The 19,938-nt window shown below is 39.1% G+C and overlaps 3 non-coding genes across 3 annotated transcripts; 2 read left to right on the top strand and 1 right to left on the bottom strand.

The window, feature by feature from the left end:
- Positions 1-909: 909 nt before the first annotated feature.
- Trnad-guc (transfer RNA aspartic acid (anticodon GUC)) lies at positions 910-981 on the top strand. Its single transcript has one exon. It is a non-coding gene; the product is annotated as a tRNA-Asp (tRNA).
- Positions 982-9,354: 8,373 nt separating this feature from the next.
- On the bottom strand, positions 9,355-9,436 carry Trnas-aga (transfer RNA serine (anticodon AGA)). The gene has a single exon. It is a non-coding gene; the product is annotated as a tRNA-Ser (tRNA).
- Positions 9,437-10,190: 754 nt separating this feature from the next.
- Trnah-gug (transfer RNA histidin (anticodon GUG)) lies at positions 10,191-10,262 on the top strand. Its single transcript has one exon. It is a non-coding gene; the product is annotated as a tRNA-His (tRNA).
- Positions 10,263-19,938: the final 9,676 nt, after the last annotated feature.

The raw sequence follows: 19,938 nt of genomic DNA, 5'->3' as shown, positions 1-19,938 counted from the left end.
CATTGTAGTAAATACCGAACCTACTTTTCCCCACCCGCGAAAGTGAACCGCATTAATTCTCACACGACGACCGACAGTCGTAAAATCACTTTCCTGGACGGTCGTGGTCTATGGAGAATGCATTCATCTCCGCCACCGACGCCGCACTGGGATCCAACCAGATTTTTATTGGCCAATCGCGAGGCGGTTACTTTGCTAATTGAACATTAGCATGGAGCATTTTCCACGCGGATTCCTTCGTTAAAAATACCCGGATACCTACCTACCCACATACACTGACTGACTGACTGCACCGCGTTGCGCGCCAATACAAAAATAGAGAGCTCGGTATGGTTAATGGTTTCCTGCGATCGACATATGCAGGCTTCGGTTCGGTAGTCGCAAAATACACGCGCCACCGACCCATCGTAGTAGGTACACCTCTTCTAATAGCAACTGCTCTGATGCTGACTACACTACACATACACTGCTGTTGACACGGGACGGGTAGGTAACGGTAAAAAAAGGCAAAGTGTGCGAAAATCACGTTCCAATCAAGCGAAAACGTCGATTCTGCACGGTGACCGCAAATGATGTAAGATTTGCGTCCGAAGTGACAACAACAAACTTCACACGAAGCGGATCGGTTTTAGCGGGAAAGGGTCAATGATTCACTGTTTTGAGCGGGATAAAGACGATCGGTTAACAAAGACAATTACTAAGGGCGATGAATAATATACTTTATTTTGTTTCACCCCGTGTAAAAATTTGTTGAGGAACTCATCTTTATTGCTTTATGTATAAGATAATTGTTTATAATATTAGCAGTGAATTTAGCAGAATGGCAATCGCAATGAGCTAATTCGTTAGCCCGATTAAGTTACTATAATATCTACAGTACATAGGGTATGCCTAACTCAAACATAACAGTCCTCGATAGTATAGAGGTCAGTATCCCCGCCTGTCACGCGGGAGACCGGGGTTCGATTCCCCGTCGGGGAGGAGATCACTTTTTGCCATGCAAACACTGATGATAAGGTTCAATAGATTCAACGAGTATCTCACATCATTTACTTCAACTTCCATCTATCTACATACACACACACACACGACAACCCGATTCGAGTCATCACACATGTATTCGTCACACTCGTTTATCATCAGCGCCGCCATGGTCGTCATGGAGATTAGCTATTTAATTATGTTGTATAAATTTCGCGTACTTACTTTAACTTTAGCTGCACCTTTCCGAGCGTGACAACCGCCAACAGCAGCAGAGCAGCCAGCCAGCCAGCGGCATTAGTGTGCCGCAGAAAACCTTGGACAGAGTTCCGTCACCGGTACGTATTAGTAGACGGGGTTCCAATTTGCGCAGCGCGCGCACACCTACTTTACCCGCGTTACTTAGTAGCAAGCAGCAGTACAATTTTCTCGCTATTCGACTGTGTCTGCACGCTAATCTACCGAACTGTGCAACTATGTTGGCGTTCTAGCTACTAAATAATACTAGACGTAAGAATGGGGTAATAAATACTGCCTGCTTTTAAGCGATAAACTGTGTGCGGATTTCGTTTGGCCTTAGAGATGTTTGAGAAATGTTTTGAAAATTATTTTGAAAGAGGTTTATTTTTGAAAGAGGATTACAGTTTTTTTAAAAGTTGATACCAACGAAAATGTATTAATTTGTTGTATCAATCTAATCATCAAACTCACATCGAAATAATGTTAATAGCAAAAATTAATTTTTATCCAACTTCAAATGAATAAAGAGATAGTCGATTTCTTGTGTCAAATAACTAGCTGTCAAACATATTCATCAGTTTCAGTTTTACCAAAAAAAAGATTTCTTAAATTGAAAATAAATTTCGAACAAATTCGTACACTTTGGAGTCGGGAGAAGCTGTCTACCATACTACATTTTATTTTTACAATAAAACGAAAATTTCAAAAAATTTCAAGCATTTTTTTCTTGCTGAAATATTCTATATTCTTGTTTTTAAAAGTACTAATTTCACTAGAGGTAGGTGGCCCCTCCCCAAGGTTGAGGGGTTTGACGGTATTGCAAACATCATCAAGCATATTGCGTGCATCAGTGTTACAAAACCTCTGACAGACAATTGCTTTAAGACGGTTATTGCATTACGCCTCGATAGTGGTGCATCGAGGAGACCGAGAGGGCTTATGTGCCTTTGTTTATGTTCAATTTTTCTTCATACTCAGCACCTGCACATACCAACGCTCAACCACTGGTCTCTGCGCGGTGGCGTGGCCGACTGGCGGGTCGACGCGGATTAACTTTTGCTGTGGGCCGTGTTTGCAAATATTGTTCCACAATTTGATGGCGGTATTCGTGGTAGTCATTGTGTGTCCATTTATCGGTCGATTTCGTCATCGTGCATATACTAATTAAAATAATTGATTAATTAAATTAATTTAATGAATACATAAGTAGAAACCTATTAGTTGTCGCTTTGTAATAATCGTAGTTTGCGTACTAGTTAACAATCGTTATGTGCTAGCCGTATGTCGTATTTGTGACAGTTGGGTCAGGGAATGGATGCAGACTGGCGTATATGATAGAATAGTGGCTAATACTTCTGGTGTTCAATTTGTGCATTTGGTTCTATTCATTCGGGAAAGTCGGCTTGGATAAATTAGGGTAAAATGAATCTACCGACGCATTTAGAAGAGCTTGCTTGCATGTTACATGTGTTTTTCTATTCTACTTCGCTAGTCTGTTTCTTTTGTACATCTATTAGTTTGCTTTTTTATTATTGATATATACCAAAATAGTATCGGTCAATTTATACACTTCTAATCAAGATGTAAACTTTTTTTCTTTATTCGGCATGCTATGATTTCTTTTATTAGTATATCTCTACTATACGCTATCTATACTCATATAGGTACAAACGCTCGGGGCCTTCGAGATAACACAAACCTGGCCACAAACGCGACCATGCAATTGCAATAATCCTCACATACTTACTTTCGCCTACATGAAAAAAACTCCGGTAGTTAAGTAAACGTAGCATCTTTAAACTTCCAAACGCGGTCTCAAACATTAACATGAAACGGTCGCGTCTGGAAGTCTTACCGCGGTCCTATCAGTCTGGACTAAGTCTTCAGATGAACCAATAAAAAAAGTGACGCTCATATTCACTAAACAACATGGTGACATGACCTGGCACTCAAATGATATGGGGAAACGGACTCTCATCTACCAGCTGTACCATGCACTAAAAATTAAGCATTAGACTCACGGTTCGCGCGCGATCAAACAAGAATACACGCTACATCATTATAAAATCAAAATTATACACGCGAAATCACATACACGTGACAAACATGTTAATACACAAATGCTTGAGCCCTTCGCGACCATCCCCGGCACCTACACCCGCGATCTCGTAAACATGATAACATCCCGGTGATAAAATGTCTCAGTCCCTATAAATTTTCAAATGCGGTCTCAATCGTGAACCTAAAAACTCCCGCACTCGCACGATCATAAATCGAATGACTTCCGAATGTTTCTATCCTTGATATCAGCAGACTAGGTCCATGCCTTTAATTGATTCAATTAAAAAAAGAAAGCTCTCATATCCACTAGACAACACGTTCCATGGCGACATCACTGGGAACTCTACTGATATTGAAGATCTGACTCAATTTTAGCATCTTAGCAGCACAAAAATTAAGGTATTAGATTCACGGTCTCCGCGCGATTATCGAAGAACACACGCGAACATGCGAAAGGCACAAGGTTATAAAATAGAATTTATACACGCGAAGTTACATACACGTTAGCACACGCGACATACAAACGCACACGCGATCGAACACGTTAACGTATAAATGCTCGAGCCCTTCGCGATGATACATGCGATCGCGAGTCCCTACGTCCGCACATACCTGAACCGTACAATGAATATCACATTCAGAATCACGGCCCACTACAATTGGCCTAATGCAGTGTTTTAGTGGACGACATTGTCTCGTCTGCAAATTGTAGTATGTGATTCTGACGGGGAGCCCTTCCGAGAACCTAGCTCTACAGCTCCAGTAGGACAACTCTCGGAAAAAAAAACAAAAATTCACTAGAGGTAGGTGGCATTCTATTTGAGTGTATTACTCATTCTTCTTGGCAACAAATACACGCTAGCATCTCTCTCTCTCTCTCTCTCTCTCTCTCTCTCTCTCTCTCTTCATTATTCCGAATCTTTTGACACGAACGTATCATGCCATGATAAAGCCTGACAAAAACCTGTATCAATCCGTTTATTCCTCAAAAGCTCGGTAATATCTCGACAAACATATTATTACGGCTTATAAACCAACTGTCAAAATCCTCTTCAAAAGGAACTTCCGGACAAACCGTTACTCGCCAAATCAAGTTTGTAAACATCGATTAAGAAGGTGCTGGAAAATAGGTGTGACATTAGCTCGGGAACTTGGCGAGTTCCCATGGGGCATCAAGATCCGTCATAGGTGACCAATGTGGTCAAAACTACTTTAATTGGTCATTAGTGATCTAGACCCGCAAATCCAAGTAATGTTGAACGTATTTGAATATGTATTACACCATTCATACATCATAGGGTTACCAGTTTATATGGGAATTTGCTGTGTGACCACACTCTTTAACCCGTAACTCCGGAACCGAAAATCCGATCAACTAAACTAGTTCAATAGCATCTTATGGGAGCGTTATACCATTCGTTATACCGAAAATTGAGTGACATTATTTGACACACACACATACATACACACTATAGTGGGACATGGTTATAGGAAAAAAATAAAATTTGGCTCCGATTAACTTTTTGGGTCCCATTTAGCTCCCAGAACAACTCTGCAAATGTTTAGCTCGATCGGTGAAACTATATTTTTGCGCCCACGGTTTAAAGTTTACGTGGGATTTCGTATGGGAAAATTGTCTTTTGCAAATTAATTCTTCCAAGAGTCGCCCGTTATCTCTTAAAAATAAACAGATGACTGATTTTTATAGAAAATTTGTCAAGGAAACAAAGTCTAGAAAACTGCAAAACGATCTGATGCTTGTGGAAAAAGTTATTAAGCAAAAACCAATTGATGCCCTGAAGATTGATGAAAATTTCACTTTTCATCGCATCACTGCTTCTGACGGTTTTATTATATACAAATTTTTTAACTTTCTCTTATTATGTACAAAATAAGCCTCAATTTATCCCTCAAAACCTTGCGAAGTGGTCAAATAGTATAGATAAACGATTTAGATACGTTAAGAGAGGATTAAAACAAAATTGCGTATAATTGGACAACCAACAGCAGTGGTGCTAGAAAAAATGAATATTTTATCAATCGTCAGAGCGTCAATCGGTTTCTGCTTAATAACTTTTTTCTCAAGCATCAGATCGTTTCGTGGTGTTCGAGACTTTTTGTCTTTGTTAAATTTCCTATACAAGCCACATAACGATTTATTTTTAGGAAGTAACGGGCGACTCCTGGAGGAATTTTTTTGTAAAAGTTAACTTTCCCATACAAAATCCCATGTAAATTTTAAACAGTGGACGCAAAAATATAGTTTCACCGATCGAGCTAAGAATTTGCACAGTTGTTCTAGGACCCAAATGGTACCTAAAAAGTTTCTCGGAGCTGGAATCTATTTTTTGTTCCACCCTAATACACACACATACATTTTGCGATCTCGACGAACTGAATCGAATGGGATATCACACTCGGCCCTCCGGGCCTCGGTTTGAAAATCGATTTTGGAGTGATTTATGCAATCATGCCTTTCTTTATATGAGAAAGGCAAAAATTCAAATTTTAATTTTATTTTAAATTTTGCGCTGTCGGACCCTATTAAGCGGAATTTAAACTAACTAATCAGAAAGGGTAATGAAGCTATATCTAGAGACTAAAGAAGAATATTTTAAGAGCTTCGGTTTGTCAAAAAGAAAGAAAAATATATGCCCCAATCCTGTCAATATCCCCGTTTTAACAGCCTTAAATTCATCAAAGAGCTCTTAAAAACGGATCTTCACTGTATTAGAAATGTTTAAAGTTGATGCAAGCAATTACGAAAATTCTGCTAGTTATGCTACAGAATTTGCGAAGTTAAATGCTGATGAAGTACTATCTTTGATAGTCGAAACTAAGCTCCCGGATAGAATTTTACAATAGCATTTACCCTACAAACAATCATAAAAAAATAAATATTATAGTTATTACTGTTTCAACGTTGTTGGACGCAGTGTTCTCGCAGTAGTTTTACAATAAAATTTAATGTAACAATCAATTTTATTGTTCAGCAAAAAATTGATACAATAAATTCACATTAAATTTTACTGTTTTCGAGAAAAAATGTATGGAAAAAAATTGATTTTTTTAATGTTAAGATACATAACCATCCCCCTTTTTTACTGTAAAAGTCGATTTTACATTGAAATTTACTGTAGAAACGTTAAAGTGTATTGTTTTTGTATTATAGCCAAACACTAGAACTTACTGCAAATTATTGTAAAATTACTGTACTGTCACAGTGAAAATCATGGTTTTGTTACTGTACATTTCTATTCGGGCTAACAAGGCATCAATACTTATTAATTTGCGAATAAGTAGTAGAAAGGCGTCTTTTAATATTTTGCCAGATTATAAAAGAAGTACTTTTTTCTAGAGATAAGTGTTATACCTAAATCGAAAACACAGCTAAGAAATCAACCGAATTGAGGATAGCCTAAGCACACAATTAATAAAATCCCTCCTATTCCCTCCATAGACTTTTTTACGTATACGTCACATGACACAAACTCTACATCACTGGTTGAAAACAATGGGATTGTAACTCCAGAACCAAACGTCAAATATGAATGAAATTCAATTGCAGTTCATAGGAGTATTGTATCTTTCATTTGAAACTAAGTTTATGAAAATCGGTCAAGAATTCCCTGAGAAAAAGGTGTGAAATTAACTTATGAACTTGGAAAGTACCCGGGACATCAAGAACCGTCATATGTGGCCAATGTGGTCGAAGCTGCTTAGAAAGACCATTAGTAACCTAGATCCGCATATCCGAGTTATGTTGCACCCTTTTTAATATGTATTACACTATTTGGACATTATGGTGTTACCATTTTATATGAGAAATTTACTGGGTAATCGCACTCTTCAACCCGTAACTCCGGAACCGGAAGTCCGATCGACAAAAAATTCAATAGCAGCTTATGGGAGCGTTATACCTTTTTGAAAACACACACACATACAGACATTTGTCAATTTCGACGAACTGAGGCGAATGGTATATGAGACTCGGCCCTCCGGGCCTCGGTTAAAAAGTCGGTTTTCAGAGTGATTGCATATCCTTTCTTTATGAGAAAGGCAAAAAGAATATTTTATCACTCGTCAGAGCATTAATCGGTTTCTGCTTAATAATTTTTTCCACAAGCGTCAGATCGTTTTGTGGTTTACGTTAAATTTCTTTGTTAAATTTCCTATAAAAACACATAACGATTAATTTATAGGAAAACATAAAAAAAAATAAAACCCAAATAGTACCTAAAAAGTTGCTCGGAGCAGAAATGTAATTTTTGTCCCACCCTAGTGAGCACATGGTATGCCTTCTACCAGAATTCCACCTCCAATGACACAACCGATTCACAGCCGGAATCCGTTGTGTCATTGGACTCGGAATTTCGGTTCATTTGCCGGCTGGCTTTAATAGGTTTTAATTCGTAACCTACTGACGAATGTTGCCAGAATAGGCAATTTCAAAACTCTTTCACTAAAACTATAACTAAATTTTCGAACACGGCACTTATAATTATTTTTCAGGATATTCCTTTGTTGTTTTGAGTACACCGGTTCATTAACTTTCGAATTTAAAACTTCACCATAATCTGACAGAATGTTTACACTACGGATCGGTTTACTGCAAAAAGAGGGGATCACCCCCGTTACACCAAACCAGCCAACAACAACCAGGAAATCTCTACCTTTGCCAAAAGTCACGTTCGTTCCAGGCGATCGGTTATATTATTGCGAAACAGTAGGTATAATTAAACCCCCATGAATCCGTTGTAGACTAAGCACGGAATAACGGCACTTCGGTCGGTCGCCGTTGTTTCTCTGAATTCGTGGGAAGACGCGACGGGGAAGGCGGGCAGTTCTATCGGTCTGTGGTCTCCACTTGTTTATTTTTATTCATCATTTAGTATTTCTCCTCTCGCTTGACTTCAACATTCGAACATCCATAAAAAAAAACCGGACGGTACCGTACGCTTCATTGTTACATAGGTAGCAACCGGACACTATAAATTTCACCACCAGAGCGGCACCTCCGAGTGTATTTCCCGGTACAGTACAAAGTTGATCATCCATCCATCCATGCATCTACATACTGACCAACCACGTGCTGTCATGTTCACGTCACGATCGCAAAGTTGTGCTGACTGTTTGTTTATATCGAGTGCCCGACCAGCAGCCGACCGCCCGCGCCCGGTAAAAACAATACAGGGGAAAGCATCTGTAATGTGGACTTTGGAAATTGGAATAAATAATCGGTCGAAGCAACCGGCGATCAGGCACGAACAGCGTGCACTGGTATGACGAACTCTGACGTTTTCAATGATCGCGAAGCTACCTGTCGCAACCGAGTGTCTGTCATTGTGAGTCATTTTTTTTCTTTATTTGTGAAATTATTATAATACATTGTTGTACACATTTTTAGGTCGGCTTCATTGACCAGTCCATCTAGTTGAATTGTAAAGTGCAACGTTCACGACGGCAGTTCTCAGAAAATAGTAAAATCTACACCTTGTCAGACAACGCCAGATCAAAGCACCGAACATCGACCGAGTCCGGCCAACCGTGGTAGAGAAGTATCAACGAAAAAAAAAAGATTGAATTAAACGGCTTCTGTACGGTTGCCAACTCGTTTCTCACTCTGTCACTTTAGCACCATCCCCATCTTCGACGGAAATGAAAAACCCGCCCCCGCCCCAGCTTCCCACTCGGCCAGCCCCAAACACAGCCAGCGCCAGTCGGAATACTGATTCGAGGTAAAGAGGTGAGACTTGATGAAAATAATTCACATTCCTTATGGCTTTGCTATCGTTACCTCTTCGGGGTTTCTCGGAGTCTTCTGCCAAAAGACATTTCGCTGTCGCGCAAAGTGCAAAATATATAACGGGTTGGGGCACCGAGCGAAGAACACAAGAAACGAGATTAAGGTGAATCGCGCCGTGCTCATCAAATGCGTAGAAGATATTCGGCGCCACCTGTGATCTAGAAAGAAAAAACTTTTGCTCGCATTGTTTTGAATGTGATGTATACATATTGATTTGATTTTGAACGAGCGAAAGTGAAAAAAAAGTTTGCTTTCACAAAAAAAATCGCAGTCGGTAGGATTCGAACCTACGCTCCCAGAGGGAATCTGATTTCTAGTCAGACGCCTTAACCGCTCGGCCACGACTGCTTGTTGCGTAGCTCACTTTAGGTTTGCTTTGCGAAAATAGTTCAATCGCATAAACTTCTCGAGTGGCCCTCGCCGTTATCATTATCACAGACGAGATGCTTGATTATTATCTAGATACTACTCAGTGTATCATTTGATTGATTTATGATGCATCCATTTTGAACCTGTTACGCACCGTACCAGGTAATTTTGGTATGTAAGTGATGTATTGAGCATCACTCCTATCTTCGATCCATGTTCCGTTTCTCAACCGAAAAAAGCGGCTTAGGAAAGGCGAAAAAGGGCTGACCACCATTACTGACAGTATTGATACCTTGTACCTTACTAAATTGGGAACATCGCCGCACTTTATTTTTTATTCAGTCGGCTTCACTTCACAATACGATTAGCGCGCCCCACTGCTGCGCACTGGTTGGCTGATTGGCGTCGACTTTGAACTAAAATGTTAATTGCTACGACATCGTACACAGTACAAGAAGGTATTTGAGACGCCTGTTAGCGACTGCATAATTTAAACACTAAATTCACTTTCTTCTTTCTGCGTCGCCAACGCACGCCTGTGGCGGCGGCGGCGGCGTTCGCTGCAGCGTGTTTTCAGTGATGCCGATGATTCTTCGGATTGCTGTGCTAATCGTCGCTCTTGCTTATCGTGACATATGGCATGATTGCATCACTTTGAAACGGGGTTTTTGTTTTCTCTCCGCAACATTGTACATATTGCTAATACGAATCCTATAAAGCAGTTCTCCCAGTAGCCGTGATCGTCTAGTGGTTAGGACCCTACGTTGTGGCCGTAGTAACCCAGGTTCGAATCCTGGTCACGGCAATGCGAGTGCGCACGCCTTGCATTGTCACGGAGGTGAGAGCATTTTTTTTTGTGTTACATCAGAGCAATGTCAATGCAATCAACATGGACTTGTGACGGTAAATCTAACAGTATAAATGCTTAGAGATTTATAGAAAGAAAGCTCCCAGATTGTGATAGAGTTCTGACGCGTGAATCCAACTACCAGTACCAATACATAAGGGTAATTTTCCTTTCAGGTTTGAATTATTACAATAGGATAGGAATAATTACCATTTGTTACTAGTTGTTCCATCTCTCATACTTTCCATGGCGCATACATATGCGGTTTGCGCACGTGTTTGTGATGGATTTAATTTGCTCATCACAGCATGCTGTGCGTTGACTGTCATCTTTCCATTGTTTACTTTTTTGTGATTTTTTTGTTTCTAAAATGTCGCTCATTGATAATGAATTTAAAATTGAGGTTTTGGACACATGGTTAAGTGAAAAGGTTGTAACTATGCGAATATTGACGAAGTGCTCTGGAATTCATCACGCGAGTGCAAAATTCATCATAAACAGGTTTGGGGAACACTATTCCTTGGATGAGTTGCCTGTAAGAGGCAGAAAACTCGAAACTAAACCAAAAAGATATATGACTAAGAAAATAGAATAAATTAATGCAGGCCCGTGCGCAAAAAATTCCCAGGGGAGGGGGGGGGGGTGGTTAAGTTTTTAACGTTTATTTTAAAAGAAACGTACAGAAACCCTCAAACTTTGAAGATTTTTTCAGAGGCCTGGACCTAGTCTTGTGAACCAGACAACTCTGCTAAACAAATTGGGTACATGTTTGCTCTCGAGAAGGAGTCATCAAAAGACACCGCTGCATAGTAGACGGAAACCCCAAAAACGTGAACTTAATTCACTAGAGGCCAAACCATCGAATATATTCACGAGGTATCGTTGGACGAATTGGTCGTAAGAATATTCCCCACAACCTGATAAAAATTAAAATTAGGCATGGCTTACTACGATCAAATTAAAAAAATAACTTTTTTTTGCTGACGAGGTAGAAAGTTGGTGTCTTCGACAAAGTTTTAGAAATGCTCGTAATAAAGAATTTTGTTGAACTAGTTGAACTTGTAGGATTTAATGTTCTCGATTTGTAAAGCGTTTTCAATGGCAACCGTGCTTCAGACAAATGTGGAGGCATTAAAACCACATAATATTGTTGAAGACTGTAAGTAAAAAAAAACCAAGTAAAAAACATTACAAAATGAGCTTAAATCCTTCTTACCTTTATTATGCATAGTCCGGACATTGAAAATAGTACCTGCTCTTGGTTTGCACCTTTCTCTTTTATACGTTGTTGAACTTGGTGTAAAAAAAATTTAAAATTCTTCAATAACTCTAAAACGAACGAATATTTTTGCAATAGGTGTGCGCCGATTTCAGGTGAAATTTTTATATGCAGTGTTCAACAATAATTTAATTTTTACATGCAGTCTTCAACAATATAATGTGGTTTTAATACCTCAACATTTGTCTGGAACATCGTTTGCACGAAAAGTCACAGCGAAAAAACCAAATTAGAAAGCTAAATTTAAGGGGTTTGCCTTAGAAAACGCTTTATAAATCGATAACATTATGTCCTACAAGCTCCAGTTGTTCAACAAATTTCTTCATTATGAGCATTCCTAAAACTTTGTCGAAGACACCAACTTTCTACCACGTCAGTATAAAAAGTTAATTTTTCTAGTTAAATCATAGTAAGCCATGCCTCAATTTAATTTTTATCAGATTGTGAGGGAATATTCATACGAACAATTCCTCCAAAGATACCCTATGAATATATTCAATGGTTTGGCCTCTAGTGACGTTTTTGGCATTTCCGACCACTGTGCGTTGCCTGCTGGCTCGTGGTGGATTCGGATTGGTTTGTAGTAGTTGTTAAGCCAACCGACTAAACTTAAACCTAGTGTATCTCGTAATCCTCATCCTAGAATTCCGAACCAACCAGCTGAACCAACCTATATCGTCTTACTTGACTTTAAAGGGTAGATCATTTCAAGGTGTTAACTGCATACAAAGAACCCTACGCACGTACCTTGGGAAGACGCCCACGTGCCAGTTCTGTAGCCAGACGGCACACTACGGTAAGTCATGCGCCAAAACAGCTAAAGAAAATTCATCTACTACAACCAACCAACACCACCAAACAGCCTTCGATATTTGCTGATACACCAAAAACAGCCGGCCAAAGAAAAAAACAATATTCCACGGTGTCCCCATGCCAATAGTCAACATACCTAAGGAAGAAATAAACCAGAAACAAGACCGTTTTACCAGAGTCACTCGAAAACACAAAACGCACTAAACATGGCAATGGCGAAAATCAAAGCTCTAGCGACGACAAAATTGAAAACAAAAACAAGCGAGGGAAAAGGCAGGCGGAATGGTCAGCAAGCGGTAGAGGATAAACCTGACTGTTGCTCACAACCAAGAAGAGAAATTAACACAAGAAGCTGAAAGCAGTGCACCCAAGATAGTCGACAGAAATGGTATTCGTTTATTTTTTATCTATTTTGAATTGCTAATTTAACTGTATTGCAACAAAATTGCGCTTTCCAATCCCAATCTAGGTAGCTAAATATTTTTTTACAAATGATTGAAGCTACCACCATGCTCAAAAGACAAAATATAAAATAAGTCATAAAAACAAACAAAGCAACTAAAATTATAATAGCAAGGAGGATCAAAGAATCTAAGTGAAAACTGTAAAAATGTTTGTAAAAAACATATACAAAACAAGCATATTAAGGACTGTGATGAGGAAGCGCACGTTCGCCAAAGGAAATATTCAGTTCTTCCACGAATTAAACCATTTTCCAATTAAATTTTCAATAATGTACTAATGAGCTTATGTAAACAATCTTTAGGTTAAGTGTTTCTTAAGCAATTGATGAATGAACAAATAAAATTATATAATAAATTACAGTCTTATTACCGTGCAAATCTGGAATATTGACAATTTTAGAATTAAACCGGATCTAGTTCGGAACTCAAACAATGAACTTAGTAGTTCCGCAGCGTTTTACTTTATATAGGTGTTTCATTGAGGAGCTAGAACCAAAACAATTGCATCCCTAGTATAGCGTTTTGTTTAAAAATTTAAATTGTCATACACTGTCGTTCTATTTGTTGCTTAATTTAATTTGCTCGTTTGAAATGACACAGACAGATAAATGGTATACAAATGATTGAACCAGAGGAATTCAGCGACTTTAACCAACATTTCCAACAAACTGTCGCCTTTCAGTAGGCGCGAAACAAGTTCAGTCCGCCCGTGCTTTAGAAATACCTACAGATGCCTGTTGTCAGATACTTTAGTAATAAAAACGTATCACGTATATCCGAAATATGAAACGTGTGTGGCAATAAATGAGTCTATTGCCCTGCGTATCTGCAAATCGTTGAATACAGTTTTGGCGTGAAAATTCGAGCCCAACGAACACATAAGCAAAAAAATAATCACCCGACGCAGGCTCTCAAGCAGCGCACACACGTTGCACCCTGTACTGTTGAACTCAATGCGGACCCACCTAGCCTACTCTGCAGATCGCGTACACACGTTTTAATTAGGGGATAGAACTCATGATGGACTTTGCATACTGGCACCCGAAAGATTCGTACACGGTTTGGCTGTGTGCGGGTTAATGCTCCCTCTGCCGAAAGCCTATAGCGTCTACCGCTTATTGTACCGTCCGGACGTCATGATGCTGCTGCTCGTTTAGCTGGCGAGCAACAAATGGTTCAAACTGACACGCCGTACCTCTATAACTGTTCGTGTTTGATGGAGCCACTTAGGTGCTTCCTATTGACGGTTCTGCCTGAAAAAAGATGTTTCATGAATGGCAATTTTCCCTTTTTTCGTGAACTTTTGAATTTTACAGATCTTAAAAAAAAACTATTGTTATTGGATAGATATTATAATATCACTAATATTTAAGTTAGTTGGGGTACCTGATTCTGCTACGGCTGGCATATAAATGAGTAAAATCTATCTTCCAATAGCGGGGTTATGGGCGTGTAAATCTTATAAAGTTTCGTTACATTGGACATATTTTAGATTTTAGAATGACATCTAGCCCCAGATAGTGGAGTAAGACATTTTTAATGACGAAACGCATCACTAATTTCCGAACCTTGAAAAGTGTGTACTAATAGGTTAATTACCACGGGTACATACAAACCCCGTCGAAAATATTTTGGAATGAGAATTCCAACCCAGCGTACACACAAGTATAAAACAAAATTAATTTATCCCAACGCAAATTCACACACGCCGCAAGCTGCAGTGTTCAACTCAATCCAAAACTCACCCACCCAAGTGACATTGGCATGCGGAAGATTCGTACATGGTTTAATTGTGTGCGAGCTAATGGCACCGCTGCCGAAAATCCATAGTATCTGCTCCTCATCGTACCGTCCGGACGTTATAGTCATGATACCGCTCGTTTGAAATGCGAGCAACTAATGATTGAAACGAACACGCGGCACCTGTATTTATAACCTTACCGCATTTGATTGAGTGTTTGCTCCCTATGCCGTACTATCCAATCTGTAACTGTATTAGTGTGGATAACGATTTGTTTTCCATCACCTGTCATAGGGCGCTAGATGGGACACGGAAATTCCATTTTGTTGGACGTACAAACCTATGTGGAAAACAACTCAAAAACACTTACAGATACACAATATTATACCAGAGACTAATAGAGACTACCAACTGACGAAGAAACACTCGAAATTCCGTGGTACACTGTGTACTAGATCTTAAGAAGTAGTAGAACTATCACGGTCCCTTCAGTTTTGCCAACCTTAACAAACCAATCTAGTGATTCCCTTTGTATCGGGCTTGTAAAGTTGGTAGCAGGTATTATTTATTGACCGTTGCTAGGATCGTCGCTGCATGCATTTGTTGTTTACATGCAAAAATGTCTCCGTTTTTCATCTACGCAACGACACTTTCTAGCCTTTCAACCACAGACCAGTTTGTTATCGTTCGGGGATTTCATGACTAATCGCAGTTTGTATGCATTTAAATTGCTGAAACTATAAGTGCGGTTGTGCCCAAGAAGTTTTTAACAACATAAAGTTCGAAAAAGAATGTGTACCATAGCGTCCGAGGCATTTCGGTGCACGAAAGATGCACCATAAATGCCCAGACAGATTAGCGTCGTAAGATTTCCCACAACTTCGTTTTTGGATCTTATTTCTTGTAATGTTTCAGCCACTGTGTTGTTTTCTTTCCGGGTGTAATGTCAAGCTACTGTTGTTTGAAAACTATGAAACCTTTGCGTGTTTTGCATATTGTTTTAAAATATTTTGGAAAACAATAATTGTTCAGAATGCATCAACCTTTACTTAGGGATGGTTCTGGGAAAGTTTACTGAAAATTGTTTGCGGGGTGAGTTAATTTTTTCACTGCTTCGTAAACAACAGATAACCTAGCAGGAAAAATAAACACACGTAGCAAAAAAAAAGCAAAGCATCCTCGATGATCAACGCGTTTTCTGTTTGACATTTCGAGGGACCGTCTAGTACTACCTGAGTTAGTACCTCTTGAGCCACGGAAAACTCGTGAGTCCGCCGTCTCAATTAGTCTCTGATTATACTCTCGTCGTAAGAGAGGACTAGTAGATTAAAGTGAAGAAATTTGGTCGAATAGTGCTGATATAGCAAGTACTATGTTCCTGCGGCTAGACCACTTTTTTCACAATCGGATTAATAAATGCGGAAATCTATCAATTAGAGTTTCTGCAGAAGAGGTTGCTGCCTTTATATGAGAAGCACAGTACCCCTTCAATGCATGGCAGGATCGAGCTTCGGGGCACTACACCAAATGGCTTACGGAAAAGGGTATAGATGTCGTTGATAAAAACATCATTCCACCGAATCGCCCCTGCTTCGGCCCATCACTCAAAAAAAAGTAAACGTTATGCCTATTGATTTTACACATAGATTTTTGCAATTAACGGAGGCATATAGACACTATTTGCTGGCACATAAACCTAATGTGTGTATTTACAAGAAATATTAATCTTACATTCACATTTCATAACTATTAGGCACATAAAACCCCATTCTATAACAATATGCACATATAACTTATGTGTGTGCATATATAGTTTATACAGTTGACACATAGAAGGTATGTGTGCGCGTGATAACAATAGCATTCCTTTTTCATATGAATTTTAAGCGGTTTGAGGCAAATAGATTTAACGTTTGGATTTTTTTCAGTGATCGAACGTTACTGGGTTCGCAATTACTACAGGTCTTTCCAAAAAAATTGTGATGCTGCTGGGAAAATGCAGGATCAAATTAAATCCGGTTGCTCTTCGGTTGTACTCCAGTACTATATCACGAAAAATTAATTATAAAACTGTTAGGAAAAGAACGAAGAACAATTTGTAACTATGTTATAACAGGAAATATGTATGCGGTTAATTTCGCTGCCGCCAGCACTTGCACTCTGTAAGCTCATCTTCTTGGTCGTTCAAAATTCCTGGGATATGGGCCCAAGTAAGAATTGAAGTTATATAGCACGGTACAAGTGCAATCTAAGTTTTATCAGTGGCCATAAAACTACCATTAAACCTCACTTGTTACTAGGGGGGCTAATCGTTTTATTTTACGGACTTATACCAAAAAAATATTACGCATATGTTCAACATACACAGGCAAATACTCCAATACGATAAATTAACATATCAGAATGACACACAACCCCGACTAATAATATATTTTTTCTAAATGGGTATAAGTGTATTATGCATAGCTAAAAGTGCGGTACCCACACTAACAGCGCAGCCACAGCTGGGCACCACAGGTGAGATGAACGAAATTTCATCGCACACACTCACCATATCCACTCAAGTGAATGCAACTGGTATCTCATCGACCAGCGCGCTGCGCTGTGCATGTTCGTTCTTGTTTAGCGTCATCTCGTCGCGTTATCCGCTCGCTAATCTAGTCGCTGGTCTCATTCGTTTAGTTTAGTTTAAATGCCCTGTTAGAATAGAGCTGTGCGATGGCTTCGCGTACGACTGCAGACAATTGGAATTGTAATTTGAATTCGTGTTCCATTTTAGTGTTAATATCATTAAACTAATTTGAAAACAGGATCGCGGCTTTTCGGGAAGTGTTGCGACAGTCGGTTCGAGTGCGCGGTTAAGCATAAATTAAAGTGGAAATTGTTCAGCGAAAAAAAAACTTGAATTAGTGAGTGCTAGAAGCTGAAAATATGGAATACGGAGAGTGGGCGCAACTGGGTTTAAATTTGATCATAGCTTATTGATCAGACGCTGCTGCTTTTTTCAAGTTCGATCATGTTTGGCGTCATAGATGGTGTGGTGGTTATCAAAATAAGCCGTTGTGTTGAAATATCATAACCTGGGAGGGAGAAACAGACACTACGCACGAAGTGTAAATAATAGCACTTGTCAAGAAGCAAAAAAACTTTCGACAGCCAAAATCAATCAAGGTGGGCGACGCATAAATGAGCAAATTTCTTTTTGCGTGTCATTGATGCAAGCGTGTTACCGGCACATGACTTCAATCGTGTGATGGAAAGGATCTTGGGACAGTATAAAATCAGTGAATGTTTTTTTTTTCGGGTGCTTTACATTGATTTGAAGATAAAGTCAGACAACAGTTTGCTTCCAGTACTCGAGTGAAAAGAGACATATTTCGGAACGATGTGTCTAATCTTCTATTTTTAAAATAGGATTTTTGTGCCGATCTTCTCCTCCATTCTACCACGGTTTCCTAAAAAAATTCTTACACTGATTATAAAAACCGATACAATATTAAATTCAATCTGAAAAATAGAATTTAATTTTATAAAAATTTAACTAACAGAATCCTTGAATAAGGAAACTCGCCGGTAGAGGCATGTTTATCTGATTTGTGAAATGTTGACCAATGCATAGGTATTTGATAGGTAGATAGGTACGGCTGCAGCCTTGGAACATAAATATCCACATAATGAAATAACCGAAAAAACGTTTGATATAACATGTTTTCGTTTTTATATTTCCCCATTATTTACTACTGAAAAATATTGCCAACCTAAATAAAGTATAGAAAACTGTCTCCGCCTTTCTTTTTACATCATCCAACAATTTTAACCGTCGAACTGTCAAATTTAGCCAAGGTTATTTTGCAAATAACTTTCGAAGTGTAAGATTTTAACTAATAGATAGAAATGGATTTTTTTCATGATTCGGATCATCAGATTAAGCTGCATGAGCACCCGAACATTAAAAATATTATGTCGATGTCAAAATTCATATCGAAGCAACTTGCCAATTTTTTTCGAAACTTTGTTTATATATATTAGCATGCATCTAAGCCGTTGATGATTTTCATTTTCTCAGTATACTCTCAAAAGAAACTTTAAACTGGATAGGGTTGCCACCCCTCCGGGTTTGACCCGGAGACTCCGGTTTTCGGGAGCGATCTCCGGGTCTCCGGGTTTTACATCAATTTCTCCGGGTTTGGTGGGAAGAAGCATAGGTTAATTTTTTTGGAATTAATTGATTCTTTACAAAATATTTAAAAAGTCTAAATAAACTATTACTCTGGTTCAGATTTATTTTCCCCTACTAACCCTTCGTTTCAAGGTGGCGAAGAGTTCACCAAATATTGCTAATTTCTTTCACAAAGCAATGAAAATGAAAAACAAATAAAATTTACTGCAAATTAACCTTCCGGAAGTCGCGCTAGTGCACGCTGCTCTGAAAATCTAGCGAAATCGTCTTAGGGGACCAGCGGCTGCTCGTTCGGTAAGCCATATGCGCGACGGAAAGTAAAATTTCGCTATGTGCTACAATTGAAATGTTACATTCCACTAAGTCGCTCAAAATGGTGTAAAAAAGTTATTTTACTGCAATTTTACCAAATCATTTTACTCTTAGTGGTGCTTATCACCAGCTGCACTAAGGTCTGGCAGATTTGTTCTAATCCAACTGACTAGGTCAACATCAAACGAGTTCTTGCGGTGTTGTTGCTACTCCAGCAGCTGGGCTAGGGAGGTGAGTTTTGCCCCTTTGCTGCGAAATTAAAATTTGTTGGTGACGAATAACCGACACCACATAGTGTGATGTCGCAGCTCTGCCTCCTTTGCTCTTCTTCTTCTGTTAGTTGTGGAGGAGGCAATGCTCGTTCGACCTCCACAGTGAGAGTAGCTGGTGCTTTTGTATTCTTGGCACTTAGTCAGGTAAGTGAAATACTACACCACATTAAACCGATAAAACCGTCCTCAAGCGTGAAAAATTTATAGTTTTACTTTAACGTGGTAATAAAAAGCGATTAAAGTGCTCTAAAATGCCTAGCAATCGCTTTGATTCCAATTTCTGTCTCGTTCCACTCAAAATCCACCCCCCCTCAGATCAGTGAAAATCTCCGGGTTAAAGCCTCTCAAGAGGTGGCAACCCTAAAACTGGAGAACCGTCAAATCTGACTAGCAAGACCTCTTTCATTCTAAGAGCATGTTCCGGAGTGTTTCAGTTTTAGATTTATAATTTTGACAGTTCTATAATATAAAACTGAAAATTTTAAAACTGGAACTTTCTGTCCCCAGCAGCAGTTTTGGCGGGTGTTCTACTCAGTTTAAAATTCATGTCTCGCCATGCCTTCAGCGTTACTG

Source organism: Topomyia yanbarensis, chromosome 1 (genome assembly GCF_030247195.1).
Source record: "Topomyia yanbarensis strain Yona2022 chromosome 1, ASM3024719v1, whole genome shotgun sequence".
In the NCBI taxonomy this organism is placed as follows: Eukaryota; Metazoa; Arthropoda; class Insecta; order Diptera; family Culicidae; genus Topomyia; species Topomyia yanbarensis.
The sequence above is the reverse complement of the archived record's forward strand: the minus strand, read 5'-3'. Positions and strand labels throughout refer to the sequence as shown.